The sequence below is a fragment of the Notamacropus eugenii genome, chromosome 1 (genome assembly GCF_028372415.1).
Source record: "Notamacropus eugenii isolate mMacEug1 chromosome 1, mMacEug1.pri_v2, whole genome shotgun sequence".
Lineage (NCBI taxonomy): Eukaryota > Metazoa > Chordata > Mammalia > Diprotodontia > Macropodidae > Notamacropus > Notamacropus eugenii.
The window spans coordinates 288,354,461-288,368,738 of record NC_092872.1 but is presented as its reverse complement, the minus strand read 5'-3'; the positions used below and the strand labels follow the sequence as shown (position 1 = coordinate 288,368,738).

The following is a 14,278-nucleotide window of genomic DNA, read 5'->3' as shown; positions in this document are numbered from 1 at the left end:
CCCAGGAGCACAGTCTTGGAAAAACCTTATCATGCCTCATAGAGTAATCCTTGCTCCAGTTGTGTTTGCGTAGTAGCCTAACGTCCAAACAATCCACACTTAAATCTAAGGAAATTCTACTTGACTATCAGTAGTTTGGAGACAAAACAATGGGCTCACAGACTGTTTATTTTAAAAAATGACTAATCATATGTAGATAGTTCCATACTTTGATCCCTTGATAACACTGTGTTGTACAATCAAAACATTTTGTTACCTCTCTAGTCTCCATGAAAAATTCCTTTTTTTCTTTCAAGTGTTTCATAATTATTATGTCGTATTAATAGAAAAAAATTAAGAAGCAAAAGCTAATAGAATGCAGTTGGACATAAGCATGAGGTAGGCCGATGTATTATACTGCCAAGACAAATGAGAGAGCTGATTATCCCAATGGATTACATTCATATGAAGGGCCCTGAGTACATTAGGAGGCAGGCACTCATTTTTTCTAGTTCATTGCCCTGCCCTCTTCCCCCAGAAAGGTTGTACTTAGAATATTAGCACATGATAATAAAAGATGATCATTAGCTTCCTTCAAAATACTCATACTCAGAAGAGAACAGACATATATTAAGCACCTACTATATATCAGACACCATGCTAAACAGTTTACAAATAGGATCTTATTTGATCCTCACTGTGGCCCTGGAAGGTAAGTACTATTATTATACTTATTTTACAGTTGGGAAAATTGAGGCATACAGAATTTAAATGGTTTCCCAGGGTCATTTACTTCATTAATCCCTACCCCACCAGGTGAGGGCAATTTTACTATGGGATACATGTTAATGGCCTTCCCAAGGCGAAACAGGAAAAGAAGGAAGCACTGAACACTCAGTGGAGTGGAAACAACTGGAAAAGTTTGCATGGGTTTTTTTTTAATTTTTTTAAAATTCCTATTAAAAGAAGAGATGTTGGGCACAGAAAGAATTGCAGCATATCGCAATAGAATGATTAGAACAGAATTTAATAATACCTCTTAAATATACTTACAAACAAGGAGCATTCTAATATCCCCCAGAACCTGATATCCTTTGGAGGACTGCTATTTGCCTTACTGATCATTGTCCTTGTATTTACTGTAACCGACTGGAGAAGGTGTTCCATCCTTTAATCCCCTGCCACACTAGGACACTTCCCTTACTGCCATTCAGTGGAACCAAGGATGGAACCTCCGAAACTCACAGCACCCTCAGAACACTCCCCTTTTTGGACACTCATTTGCCTAAGACCAGAAGAAAACAAATCCAAAAGGGTATGGAACACCAGGGTGTCCTAGTATAAGCTAGTTGAGGTGAGGCTATGTTCTACATGTGGTCTCCATGACACAAGGATAGAAACATACTGCCTTTCATTCACCTACTCCTATGGTAACATATTGCCACCTCAGGAACCTCAGGCAAGGGGTCTCAGGAGAGTGATTCTCTTTAAATATTTCTTCTGGGTCATCAGCTTACCCAGGTCAGCAGTCAATTAAAGGATTCTTCATCATCACACCAGGCAAGCATCTTGGTGGAGAATTACCCTCGGCCAAAAGCAGCCCCTCCTAGGCCTAATCTTCCATATAGTGGTCTTTAATGAGAAACCATGACAGCAATAAAACATGAGTGTCCATAGACAATGGGACTGGATATCAGTGCCCTAGTAGTGCTATTTACAAAGCCTAAATTAAAAAAAAAAATAATTTCAGCAATTCCAACCAATTGCAAATCTGCAAGAATAATAACCTGGCCTCCACCATTGAAGATAATTTAATTAGTGCAAAATAAAAGAAATACCAATTATTGACCACTTATATAATATTTAAAATAATAACTAGAAATTCTGAGAAATAAAACAGATGCATGTTTGTGTGCATATGTAAATATGGATGTGTGTATATAGATATTGATACACATATTCCACATCATAGAAAAGTTCTGTAAATACAAGCACAAACGAAAAAGAAAAACAGTCCCTGACCTCAAGGAGTTTGTATTTTAATGATGAAAGATGACAAAGAAAAGTGAACTGGAAAGCAAGAGTGTGGAAGGTTGGGATCCTTGGCCGCAGCCAAGCTATGAAAAAAGTCTAGGAGGAAAGTCCAGAACAGCTGGGAGAGGACTGAGGATGGGGAGGCCTGGGCATATATGAAGAACATAATAATATTGATGAGTGTTACATGTAACACCAAGATTCTCTTGTTTCTGAAACTTTCTGTGGGATTCTGGTCCATGATGATCCTCTACATATCAGTGCCATCACTATACTCAAAGGAAGTTTTTATTTACACACACACACACACACATACACATGTTTTTCTTGATTGAACAGAACTCCTCAAGGGTAGAGAGTATTTCACACTTGTCTTTGCATTCTCAGTTCAGGTGGTTAATAAGTGTTAGCTGATCTGTCTGTCTATCAGTCTATCCCAGTTACCCCCACCCACCCCCACAAGGCTATTTCAGCTTTCTCTCATAGTGGTGCTTGGGCTATCCTTCTTGGTGGCCCTCCCCCTAACTACACTGTTGGCCCACTGCCTCTCAGATCCACCAGAGTTCTAGCTCCGGGATTATATTTGTTTTTGTTGTTCAGTCATGTTCAGTACTGTGACTCTCTGTGACCCCATTAGGGCTTTTCTTGGCAAAGATACTGAAGTGCTTTGCTATTCCTTCTCCAGCTCATTTTACAGATGAGAAGATTGAGGCAAACAGGGTGACTTGTCCAGATCACACACAGCAGCCAGGACTTGAATTAAGGAAGGTGAACCCTACAGACTCTAGGGCCTGCCCTCATCCATTTTACCACCTAGAGATCTCCCAGTGTCTTACACTGCTTCCCTTCAAATATCCCCTGGGCCTGGAACCCACATTCTTGCATGGGCTGACTTACTTTCTTGGTCGATTGGTAGCACTCAGCAGCTGACACACCTGGTATCCCTCCATTCCTCTGGGTAATTTTGATTTTTTGTAATCATGGTCCATTATTCACTTGCAAACAGCATCACAGGAAACAACTCAAGTGATTATTGAAAAAGAGATGCCCTTGTAGGCTGATGGGCTTCTGGGACAGTGAACATTTAAAAACATTGGAAATACTGTGTAATTAATCTAAAACCTTTCAGCATTCCCTCCCCCTCTTTCACATGTCTTAATCAAGCTCACTGTCTTCTGCAAAGTACTTCCTAAGAGGACTGTGTGTGTGTGTGTGTGTGTGTGTGTGTGTGTGTGTGGCTGTACTCATTTAAAATGTTGCTATTCCAGCCACTTAAAATATTTTAGATGACATACCTCTTTCAGTCTTTGTTTTTTTCAGTGTAGATGATTGGGTTGATCTCTCTAATTTCTGTGAATTTCATTGATGATGCATGGTCTCTGATTCTGAATTTAATTAAAGGTGATTTAAATCTTGGTATAACGCAGAATGGGATAGACTTGAAGTGAGGACCCTGAGTTATCACTAGTAAGTCATCTGACTTCTCACTGAGACCCTCACCTTCTCCCTCTATGCTCTCCATGCCTATGAAGAGTGGGTTGTACTTGGACAATCTTAACATGCTACAGACATGTGAGTTGTTTATTCTGATACCACAGAATCAGGGCCATCCCTGAGATGTTGTTTTTTTGGTCAAAGTATATGGTCAGATTCATAGTTACAGGTTTGCATCCCTTTTATAGGAAAATATCTCTTTTTTTCCCTTTTATCATATTTATTTTAAATTATTTTATTTGTTTTCAGTTTTCTACAATCACTTCCATATATCCTAGATTTTCCCCCTTATTCCCCCTCTTTTCCCCCTCCTTCCCCACTCCCTTCCCAAGAAGGCATGCAATCTTATATAAGGTCTACATATACATTCTTAAATACATTTTCACCTTAGTCATGTTCCATAAAAGAATTAAAATGAAAGGGAGAAACCATAAAACAAAACAAAATATAAAATAAGAGAAAATGGTCTGCTTCATTCTGCAATCCAGTTACATCGTTCTTGCTCTGGATGTGGAAAGTATTTTGCCTCAAGAGTTCATTGGGAATTTTTTAGGTCCTTGAGTTGCTGCGAAGGACTAAGTCTACAAGAAAAATTCCTCTCACACTATGGTTGTTGCTGTGTACAACATTCTCCTGACTCTGCTCCTTTCACTCAACATCAGCTCATATAAGTCCTTCCAAGTGTCTCTGAAGTCTTCCTGTTCAGGGAAAATATCTCTTAGCAGAGCATTTAAGCATGATTTAACCAATGGCCAAAGTATCTATCTCTTAAGAGCAATCTTTGTAAAGGTAAACTCTTAAGTCTCATTGTTCTAGCTTTCCTTGGTGACTCAAAGAATTGATGTGAAACCCCATCTCTATCTAACCCCTAACAGCCCCTTCCCTGGTCTCTGATACCTCCTAGGGTTCAGGCTGTAAGGCTCTCCATCCATTCCCTGTCTCTCATGGCTCTCTGGGCCACTAAAATGCCAGCTATCACTGCAGAATCTTCCCCTTGAGAAGGATCTAACTTACCTCTACAGCTTCAGCTACCTTCTCTGAATTTAAAAACCTTTTTCATTTCTTCTTCCAATTCTCTTAGGATTGAGGGTTTTTTGGTGGCAGAGAATGAGAAGTTGCTGGTACATACCAGCCATGGGCAATGGTACCTTCCGTCCTCTTGGATCACACTATTCCCACCAACACAGAAGAGGAATGTGAAGGCATTACTCTTGTTTTGAGAAGACCCTAGTCAGATCTTCCTTTTTCCTCCCCTCCATCTTGATTTGCTGCTTGAGCCAACAGAGCTGGAGCTTTCTAATTCATTCTAGGCCCCTTGGGCAAGCTCTTCAGGTGCCCGGTCTTTCTGTAGTTTGACCAAGATCACAGAAATGGACTCTTACACCAGATGGAAGCAGAGAAACTGATTTCTTTAAGGGAGTCAAGGACCATTTTTCGTCGATTTAGTTTAAGCACTTTTGTGAAAGCCTTTAGGATAACTATAGATCATTTTAGGGTCAGGAAATACTGACATCAGTCCTTCCAGCAAGCACCTTGCTATCGTCACAGAGCTCCAAGCAGTCAGGGGTACACAGGGGCAGTGTGGAGCAGTGGATAAGGGGATGGTCTTGGGGTGCAGATATCTTTACCTAAGAGCTCTTCATAGAATCATATACATCATGCTCAAAATAATCCACTTGTAGTCTGTTTTGTGGATAAAAACAACTTCTCCCTTGTGGTTAAGCCATCAAATCTTCCTGATTCATTTTATTTTCTCGCAAAACGTGTGTAGAACTGAAATCTTCTAGTTCCATTTTATGTGTAAATATTTTAGCACAACTCTATTTGCAAAGACGTCTTTGATTCCCAGGAGCCTCTTACAATATGGATGGATATCTATTGCCTGTTTCCTCCACTTGTTATGGTGCAGATGGTCAATCAGAGAGGGAAATCCCCCTTAGCTAACAAGCAGTGACATTGTCCATCTGCTTCTAAGGATCCAGCACAAGAAGCTTCCCCCTCACACCCTTCAAAAGATAATGTCAGGGAATGAACCAATTTTTTTTCAAGAAAATGAGATGGTCCCCTAAGGATTCACATCAACAGATCCCTGAAGGGTCCATTAAAGCTGCTTTAGGTCATTCAGGGACACTTGTTCTGGAGCTGAAGGTGTTTGGAGCATGAATTAATCTGCTACACACACACACACACACACACACACACACACACACACACACACACACAGTACTGGAAAAGATTTCAATAGCTACCAGCACATCCCCCAGTCCTGTCAACTTGCGGCCATTATTTACCTTAATTCTTTAGAATGCACCATCCATATGACATTACCCATTTATTATGTCAGGGCAGCTAGATGATGATGCTGTGGATAGAGTACTAGCCTGGAGTCAGAGAGATCTGCAATCAAATCCAACCTAAGATGCTTGCCAGTTATATGACCCTGAGCAAGTCACTTAACTCTGTTTGTCTCAATTTCCTCATTTGTACAATGATCTGGGGAAGGAAATGGCAAAGTACTCCTGTATCTTTACCAAGAAAACCCCATATGGGGTCAGAGAGGATCAGACATGACCAAAAATAGCTGAAGAACAATAAACAAAGATTATTATATGGGAATGTGTTTGCTTTTTGGGAAGGGCAAGTAAGAACCAACTTTATACAATCTGCAGGGGCATGACTCTTCCAAGCATCTCCATTGTCCCTGAAAAGCCACTTATCTCAATAGCTCCCTGGAGTTTTGATCTTATCTATATGGGCTCCCTTTCCAGTGGCACATCACATAAATATCCACAACCTTGCATTCACCTTGTCCTTGACCATCATTAAATGCCTCAAGCCACCCATATATTTCCATCCTGTGAACTTTCCTCTCTATCTCTTGACATTAGCAGGTGTCCAAGGGAGCCCTTGAGTTCTAGCTTGGCATCATACTGACCTCCTTTCCAGCCATGGATGTTATGGTTTATCAGGCCCATTTCTCTCCCTGTCCTCATTTGTCATATGTAGCTTCCTCTGTTCACCATGGTTCATCCAGGGCTCTTGGCATCACCTTCCCAATTAATTCTCAGAAGCAACAAGAGAGAGATTTCTAACGTGTTGCCTTCATTTATTTTATAAACTACAAGAATTTGAGAAGGCAGTCTGACACTGCCTCAGTGCTCAGTGCCCTTTGGTCAGTATTAATAGGGACATCTGAACCATGGTAAATCAGCACAGGGAGAAGGCTTCTAAATGAATCCCATGGAGGGCTTCCCTCAAGGGTGGTGGAGTTCTTCCACCAACATTGGTTCTGAGGGACAATGGAATGGGCAACATTTGCTGCTTTTGTTTACCTGTTTTATATTCAAGTAATTACTCTGAACTGATTCCTGCGTAAAAATTCCTAGGGTCTCCAGGGTATATTAATATGCCACAGATACCAAATGTGAGCTCCCTGTCCCCAGTGTTCGGAAACAGGTTCAACAAGGTCAAAATGAGCATCAAAGTCAACCATGCAGGGGCACAAACTCTCTCTCAGCACCAAGTTCTTCTCATGTTGAAACAAATGTGTTGATTTTGTTTTGCTTCAGAACTCATCCTACTTGATCTCACTGCAGTTTCGGACACTACTGGCCCCCCTCTCTATCTGGGCACCCTCTCCTCCTTGTGCTGTGATTATACTACTTTTGTGTTCTCTTTATTGCCTGACCACTCCTTATTTTACTTTGTTGGTCTAGCCCCCAATTCTTAGCTTCTTAAGCTCTGATATATGAGGTGTCATGGTCCTCACGGCTCTCTGTCTCTGTCTCTCTCTCTCTTTCTCTTTCTCTCTCTCTCTTCCTCCGATCCCCAATTCCTTTCACTCCCTCCAAGTCTCTTTCCTTCAATCTCAGTCTCAGCCTCTCTCTCCTCTACCCTTACTCCTTTTGTTAGGTTCAAGTATCATTGCTACAAAGTTTAACAAAGTCATGTATAATGGTGGGAGAATGGGGCTAGGGGATCTGGGTTTTACTCCTGGCTCTAACACAAGCTATGGTTGGTTGTTATCCTTTGTTTTTAAAGAGGACCAAAATGACATCACCATGATGAAGTCAAGTTTCCGTGCATCCAACTGTGGCTGATCAGACTAATATGAGCTTGGAATGCTGTACCACAGATAGTCTGTATGAATTTTTGAGGTGGATATTCCAAATTTGCACATCCTACATTTACTTTGTGATGTCTCAATTCTGCTTTGCTCAGAGAGCACAGCACCCTTTCTGATGTGGGCACGCCATGTTGAGCAGTCCTGTGCCAGTGTCTCCCATGTTGCACAGTCAAATCCAAAGTTCTTGAGAGTGTCCTTGTTTTGCTTCTTCCTACCACCATGTGAGTTCTCTATAAAATAGTCTTTTGGTAAGTGTATATTTTGCATTCGAACAATGTGGCCAACCTATTGGAGTTGTACTCTCTGAAGCACAGTTTGAGTGCTTGGCAGTTCAGCTTGAGCAAGGACTTCAGTGTCTGGTATCTTATCCTGCCAGGTGATCCTCAGAATCTCCCTAAGACAGTTCAAATGAAAGTAAGCCCTTTTTGGGGCTCTTTCCAACCACCTTTGGTGTTCACCTGTTCCACCCAACTCTCACCTGTGGCTCCAAGAAACTGCAGCATGTGCAGTGGCCACACCCCAATAAACCATTTCGGTAGACAGGTCAAACCAGGTTTAGGGTAAACAAGAGTTGTCATCCCCATTGATGAACTCAGGGACTGTCTACCCCTAGCATGTGAAGACTTCCTCTGGTGGAATGGGTAGATGAGAACAATTTGTTTCAATGGCCATGAAGGCATCTGAAACAGGAGATGTGGAGTGTTTAGAGCTTGGTTAGAAACCAAAGACACCAAGATCATCCATTGCAGCCTGAGTCATTGCCAACCGTCTTGACTCTGTCCTGCCTCTGAACTATGATAACTCTGGAGGACAGAGTGAGGCTGATGACTTCGTGCAACTCTGCTTCTGCCTCACTTAACACAAGCTATATGAGCTTGACCAAGTCACCCAAACTCCTTGTCCTCAGTTTCTCCAACTAAAAATGGCAATACCATTGAATTGTCCCCCTCACTTCACCTTGAGCCTTGTGAAGAAATAACTTCAAAAACTTGGAATTACTGTGTGGATGAGAACCATGCCTTGATCTCTCCCCTAAGCTTCAGTCTGTCAGAACTGAATTTTGGAATCCTTTCTGAGTCCTCCTTATGCCACACTACTCCCTTCTCCACCCCCACACTCAACCCTGGACAAATCTGATAAAACTCTCATGTTCATGTAATGAACAAGAAGAGCTGGGAGCTTGACAACAGAATAGTTAGTTGAATTCAGGAACTAGTTACCTGCTGAAGCTAATCAATTATGGCCAGAGGTGCAGGATTGGCTTAGGAGGAGTTCCCCAGTAGAATGTTACAGCCTCCAGAATAATAGAGGCTTTCTGGCCTTTGCTATGAGCAGATCACACCTTGAAACAGCACCATGTTCCATATTTTAAGAGAGACATAGCTCAGGTGGCCCACATACTGAATAGAGCATTATCACAATGGAGGAAAAAACACAAAAGAAGACATACAAGAATTAGATGAAGCAACAGGGGGCATTTTACAAGATACCACAATGATGATAACATTATTATTAATGGGACCTGGATAGCTGCCTTATTAAAGTGTTTAAAGGGATGCTGTGGGTAAGCATCTGGATAGTGCATTGGGTAGAGTGCTAGGTCTGGAGGCAAAAAGACCTAAGTTCAAAACTGTCTTCAGATACTTACTATCTGTGTTTTCCTTGGCAAGTTATTCAGTCTCTGTCTACGTCATTTTCCATAAATGCAAAATATACCTAACAATATCATCTACTCCGCAGGGTTGTAGTGAGGATTAAGTGACATATTTTTGAAGTCTTTTGCATGTTGCCCTAACACATAGTGGACACTTAATATATTCTTACTTCCTCTGTATGGAGAAGGGATGAGATCTTTTCTGCTCAGTACCAGGCAGCAAATCCAGAAATGAGGAGTGGAGGCTTCAGTGAGGCAATGATTCCCACCAAGATTCAAAAGTGGAAGGTCCTTGGCATATCTATAGTGCAGTTCATTCTCAAAATGAATCCCCTCTGCCACATACCCAAGCACTCATCATTCCCCTTTGCTTGAAGATTTCCAAGGAAGGGAAAGCCATTGCCTTGTGAGACCACCCTTCCAATTTTAGGCAGCTCTCTTCTGTTAGGAAATAATTGCTGAAGTCAAGTCCAAATCATTCTCTTTCTTTTTTTTTTTTATTTTTTTATTTTTTTATTTTTTTTATTTTTTTTTATTTTTTAATGTTTAACAATCACTGCCATACAATTGAGATTTTCCCCCCCCACCTACCCCCCACTACCCCCCTCCCTCCCCACGATTGCATACAATTCTGTATAGATTCTACATATACTTTCCTATTGAGTATATTTTCACTATAGTCATACTATGTAGTCAGACTAAAATAAATGAAAGAAATCGTATAACAAATCAGAACATGATCCACAAACATATACACCTACAAAAATATGATCTGCTACATTTTGTGAGTGACTTCCATATTTCTTTCTCTGAGTGTGGAAGGCATTTTGCCTTCAGAACCATCTTTGGGATTTTTTTTTTTTTTGTTTTATAAGAAGTTTTTGCATTATTACAAAAATCCAAGTCTACCAGAAAAAACTCTCACACACTGTAGTCGTTGCTGTGCACAAAGTTCTCCTGGTTCTGCTCCTTTCACTCAGCATCAGGTCATATAAGTACTTCCAGGCCTCTCTGAAGTCTTCTTGTTCATCATTTCTTATGGCACAATAGTACTCCATTACATTCATATACCATAATTTATTCAGCCATTCCCCAATTGATGGACATCCCCTTGACTTCCAGTTTTTGGCAACTACATAGAGTGCTGCTATAAATATTTTTGTACATGTGGGACTCTTTCCCATTTTTATGATCTCTTGGGGATATAGTCCTAGTAGCGATATTGCTGGGTCAAAGGGTATGCACATTTTTGTAGCCCTTTGGGCATAGTTCCAAATTGCTCTCCAGAATGGTTGGATGCGCTTGCAGCTCCACCAACAATGAATTAGTGTTCCAACTTTCCCACATCCTCTCCAGCATTTATCATTTTCTTGTTCTGTCATGTTTGCCAATCTTATAGGTGTGATGTGGTTCCTCAGAGTTGTTTTGATTTGCATCTCTCTAATCAATAGTGATTTAGAGCATTTTTTCATATGATTATAGATAGCTTTAATTTCTTCCTCTGAAAGTGACATATTTTTGAAGTCTTTTGCATGTTGCCCTAACACATAGTGGACACAATATATGCTTACTTCCTCTGTATGGAGAAGGGATGAGATCTTTTCTGCTCAGTACCAGGCAGCAAATCCAGAAATGAGGAGTGGAGGCTTCAGTGAGGCAATGATTCCCACCAAGATTCAAAAGTGGAAGGTCCTTGGCATATCTATAGTGCAGTTCATTCTCAAAATGAATCCCCTCTGCCACATACCCAAGCACTCATCATTCCCCTTTGCTTTGACCATTTATCAATTGAGGAATGACTTGTATGATTATATATTTGGGTCAGTTCTCTATATATTCTAGAAATGAGGCCTTTATCCCCGAGCTTAGCTATAAAAATTCTTTCCCAATTTACTACATCCCTCTGGATTTTGGTTGCATTGGGTTTGGTTGTGTAAAAACTTCTCAGTTTAATGTAATCAAAGTTATCCATTTTGCATTTCATAATGCTTTCTATCTCTCCTTTAGTAAAGAATTCTTCCCTTCTCCATAGATCTGATAAATACACTATTCCTTGCTTCTCCAGTTTATTCATGGTATCAATCTTTATACCTAAATCATGCACCCATTTGGACTTATTCTTGTGTACGGTGTCAGGTATGGGTCTATGCCTAATTTCCGCCACACTGTTATGCAGTTTTCCCAGCAATTTTTGTCAAACAATGAGTTCTTATTCCAGAAGCTGGGGTCCTTGGGTTTATCAAACAAAAGGTTGCTATATTCCTTGCCTACTGCATCTTGAGTGCCAAGTCTATTCCACTTGTCTACCTCTCTGTTTCTTAGCCAATACCAAGTGGTTTTGATAATTGCTGCTTTATAGTACAGTTTGAGGTCTGGTAGAGCTAGGCCACCTTCCCAAGCATTTCTTTTCATTAGTCCCTTTGATATTCTGGACCTTTTGTTTTTCCAAATGAATTTTGATATTATTTTATCCAGCTCTAGAAAGTAATTGTCTGATAGTTTAATTGGTATGGCACTAAATAAGTATATTAATTTAGGTAGAATTATCATTTTTATTATATTAGCACGGCCTACCCATGAGCATCTAATGTTTTTCCACTTACTTAAATATGACTTTATTTGTGCAAAAAGTGTCTTGTAATTGTGTTCATATAATCCCTGGGTTTGTTTTGGCAGGTAGACTCCTAAGTATTTTATCCTGTCTACCCTAGCTTGAAATGGGATTTCTCTTTCTATCTCTTGCTGTTGGACTTTGTTGCTAATATATAGGAACGCAGAAGATTTCTGTGGGTTTATTTTGTAACCTGCAACTTTGCCAAAGTTGTTGATTAATTCAAGTAATTTTTTACTTGAATCTCTGGGATTCTCTAAGTAAATCATCATATCATCTGCAAAGAGTGATAACTTGGTTTCTTCTTTGGCTATTCTTATTCCTTGAATATCTTTATCTTGTCTAATTGCTACAGCTAACATTTCTAGTACCATATTGAATAATAGTGGTGATAATGGACAACCTTGTTTCACCCCTGATCTTATTGGGAATGCATCTAGCCTATCCCCATTGCATATAATGCTTGCTGAAGGTTTTAGATAGATACTGCTTATTATTTTATGGAAAGTTCCCTTTATTCCTACGTTCTCCAGTGTTTTTAGTAGGAATGGGTGTTGTATTTTGTCAAAAGCTTTTTCTGCATCTATTGAGATAATCATGTGATTTTTGTTAGCTTTGTTGTTGATGTGATCGATAATGCAAATAGTTTTCCTAATATTGAACCAGCCTTGTAGTCCTGGTATGAATCCTACCTGATCATAATGTATTAATCTCATGATAAGATGCTGTATTCGTTTTGCTAAAATCTTATTTAAAATTTTTGCATCTATATTCATTAGGGAAATTGGTCTATAATTTTCTTTCTCTGTTTTGTCTCTTCCTGGTTTGGGTATCAAAACCATATTTGTATCATAGAAAGAATTTGGGAGGACTCCTTCTTCCCCAATTTTCAAAAATAGTCTATGTAGAATTGGAATTAACTGTTCTTTAAATGTTTGATAGAATTCACTTGTGAATCCATCTGGCCCTGGAGATTTTTTCCTAGGGAGTTCATTGATGGCTTGTTCAATTTCTTTTTCTGAGATGGGGTTGTTTAAGTATTCAACTTCCTCTTCTGTTAATCTGGGCAATTTGTATTTTTTAAAATATTCATCCATCTCATTTAGATTATCGAATTTGTGGGCATAAAGTTGGGCAAAGTAGTTTCTAATTATTGTTTTAATTTCTTCCTCATTGGAGGTGAGTTCACCCCTTTCATTTTTAATATTAGCAATTTGATTTTCTTCTTTCTTTTTTTTTAATCAGATTGACCAAAGGTTTATCAATTTTATTAGTTTTTTCATAAAACCAACTATTGGTTTTATTTATTAATTCAATAGTTTTCTTAATTTCAATTTTATTAATCTCTCCTTTGGTTTTCAGTATTTCTAATTTGGTATTTACTTGGGGATTTTCAATTTGTTCTTTTTCTAGCTTTTTCAACTGCAAGCCTAAGTCATTGATCTCCTCTTTCTCTATTTTATTTATGTAAGCATTCAAAGATAAAAAACTTCCCCTAATAACTGCTTTTGCAGTATCCCATAAGTTTTGGTATGTTGTCTCACTATTGTCATTCTCTTGAATGAAATTGTTGATTGTTTCTATGATTTCTTCTTTAACCCAACCCTTCTTTAGAATTAGATTATTTAGTTTCCAATTGATTTTTGGTTTCTCTTTCCATGGCCTTTTATTACATGTAATTTTTAATGCATTATGATCTGAAAAGGATGCATTGATTATCTCTACCTTTCTGCACTGGATTGTGAGATTTTTATGTCCTAGTACATGGTCAATTTTTGTAAATGTTCCATGTACCGCTGAGAAAAAGGTATATTCCTTTCTATTCCCATTTAATTTTGTCCAAAGATCTATCATATCTACCTTATCCAGAGTTTTATTTACCTCCTTAACCTCTTTCTTGTTTATTTTGAGATTGGATTTATCGAGTTCAGAGAGGGGGAGGTTGAGGTCCCCCACTAGTATAGTTTTGCTATCAATTTCTTCCTTCAACTCCCCCAACCTCTCCTCTAAGAATCTGGATGCTATACCACTTGGAGCATACATGTTTAGTAATGATATTGCTTCATTGTCTATGGTGCCTTTTAGCAGGATGTAGTTTCCATCCTTATCCCTTTTGATTAGATCTATTTCTGCTTTTGCTTTGTCTGAGATCAGGATTGATACTCCTGCCTTTCTTACATGAGCTGAAGCACAATATATTCATCATTCCCTTTCTATCTTCACCCTGTGGCTTCTGATTCTGTTCTCTCTGCCCTAAGAGAACAAGCCCATTTCTTCTTCAATGTAACAGCTTCTCAAATATGAATACACCTTCCCCAAGTCTTTTTCCTTCATGAATTTAGGATGACAATGCAGAAAATAGTAGCCCAATAGAGGAAAA

At 39.4% G+C, this 14,278-nt stretch overlaps 1 long non-coding RNA gene across 4 annotated transcripts in view; it reads left to right on the top strand.

Annotated features, from left to right (window-relative positions):
* The window catches only part of LOC140517646 (uncharacterized), a 150,548-nt gene that overhangs the window by 27,497 nt on the left and 108,773 nt on the right, over nt 1–14,278 (top strand). The window lies entirely within an intron of this gene.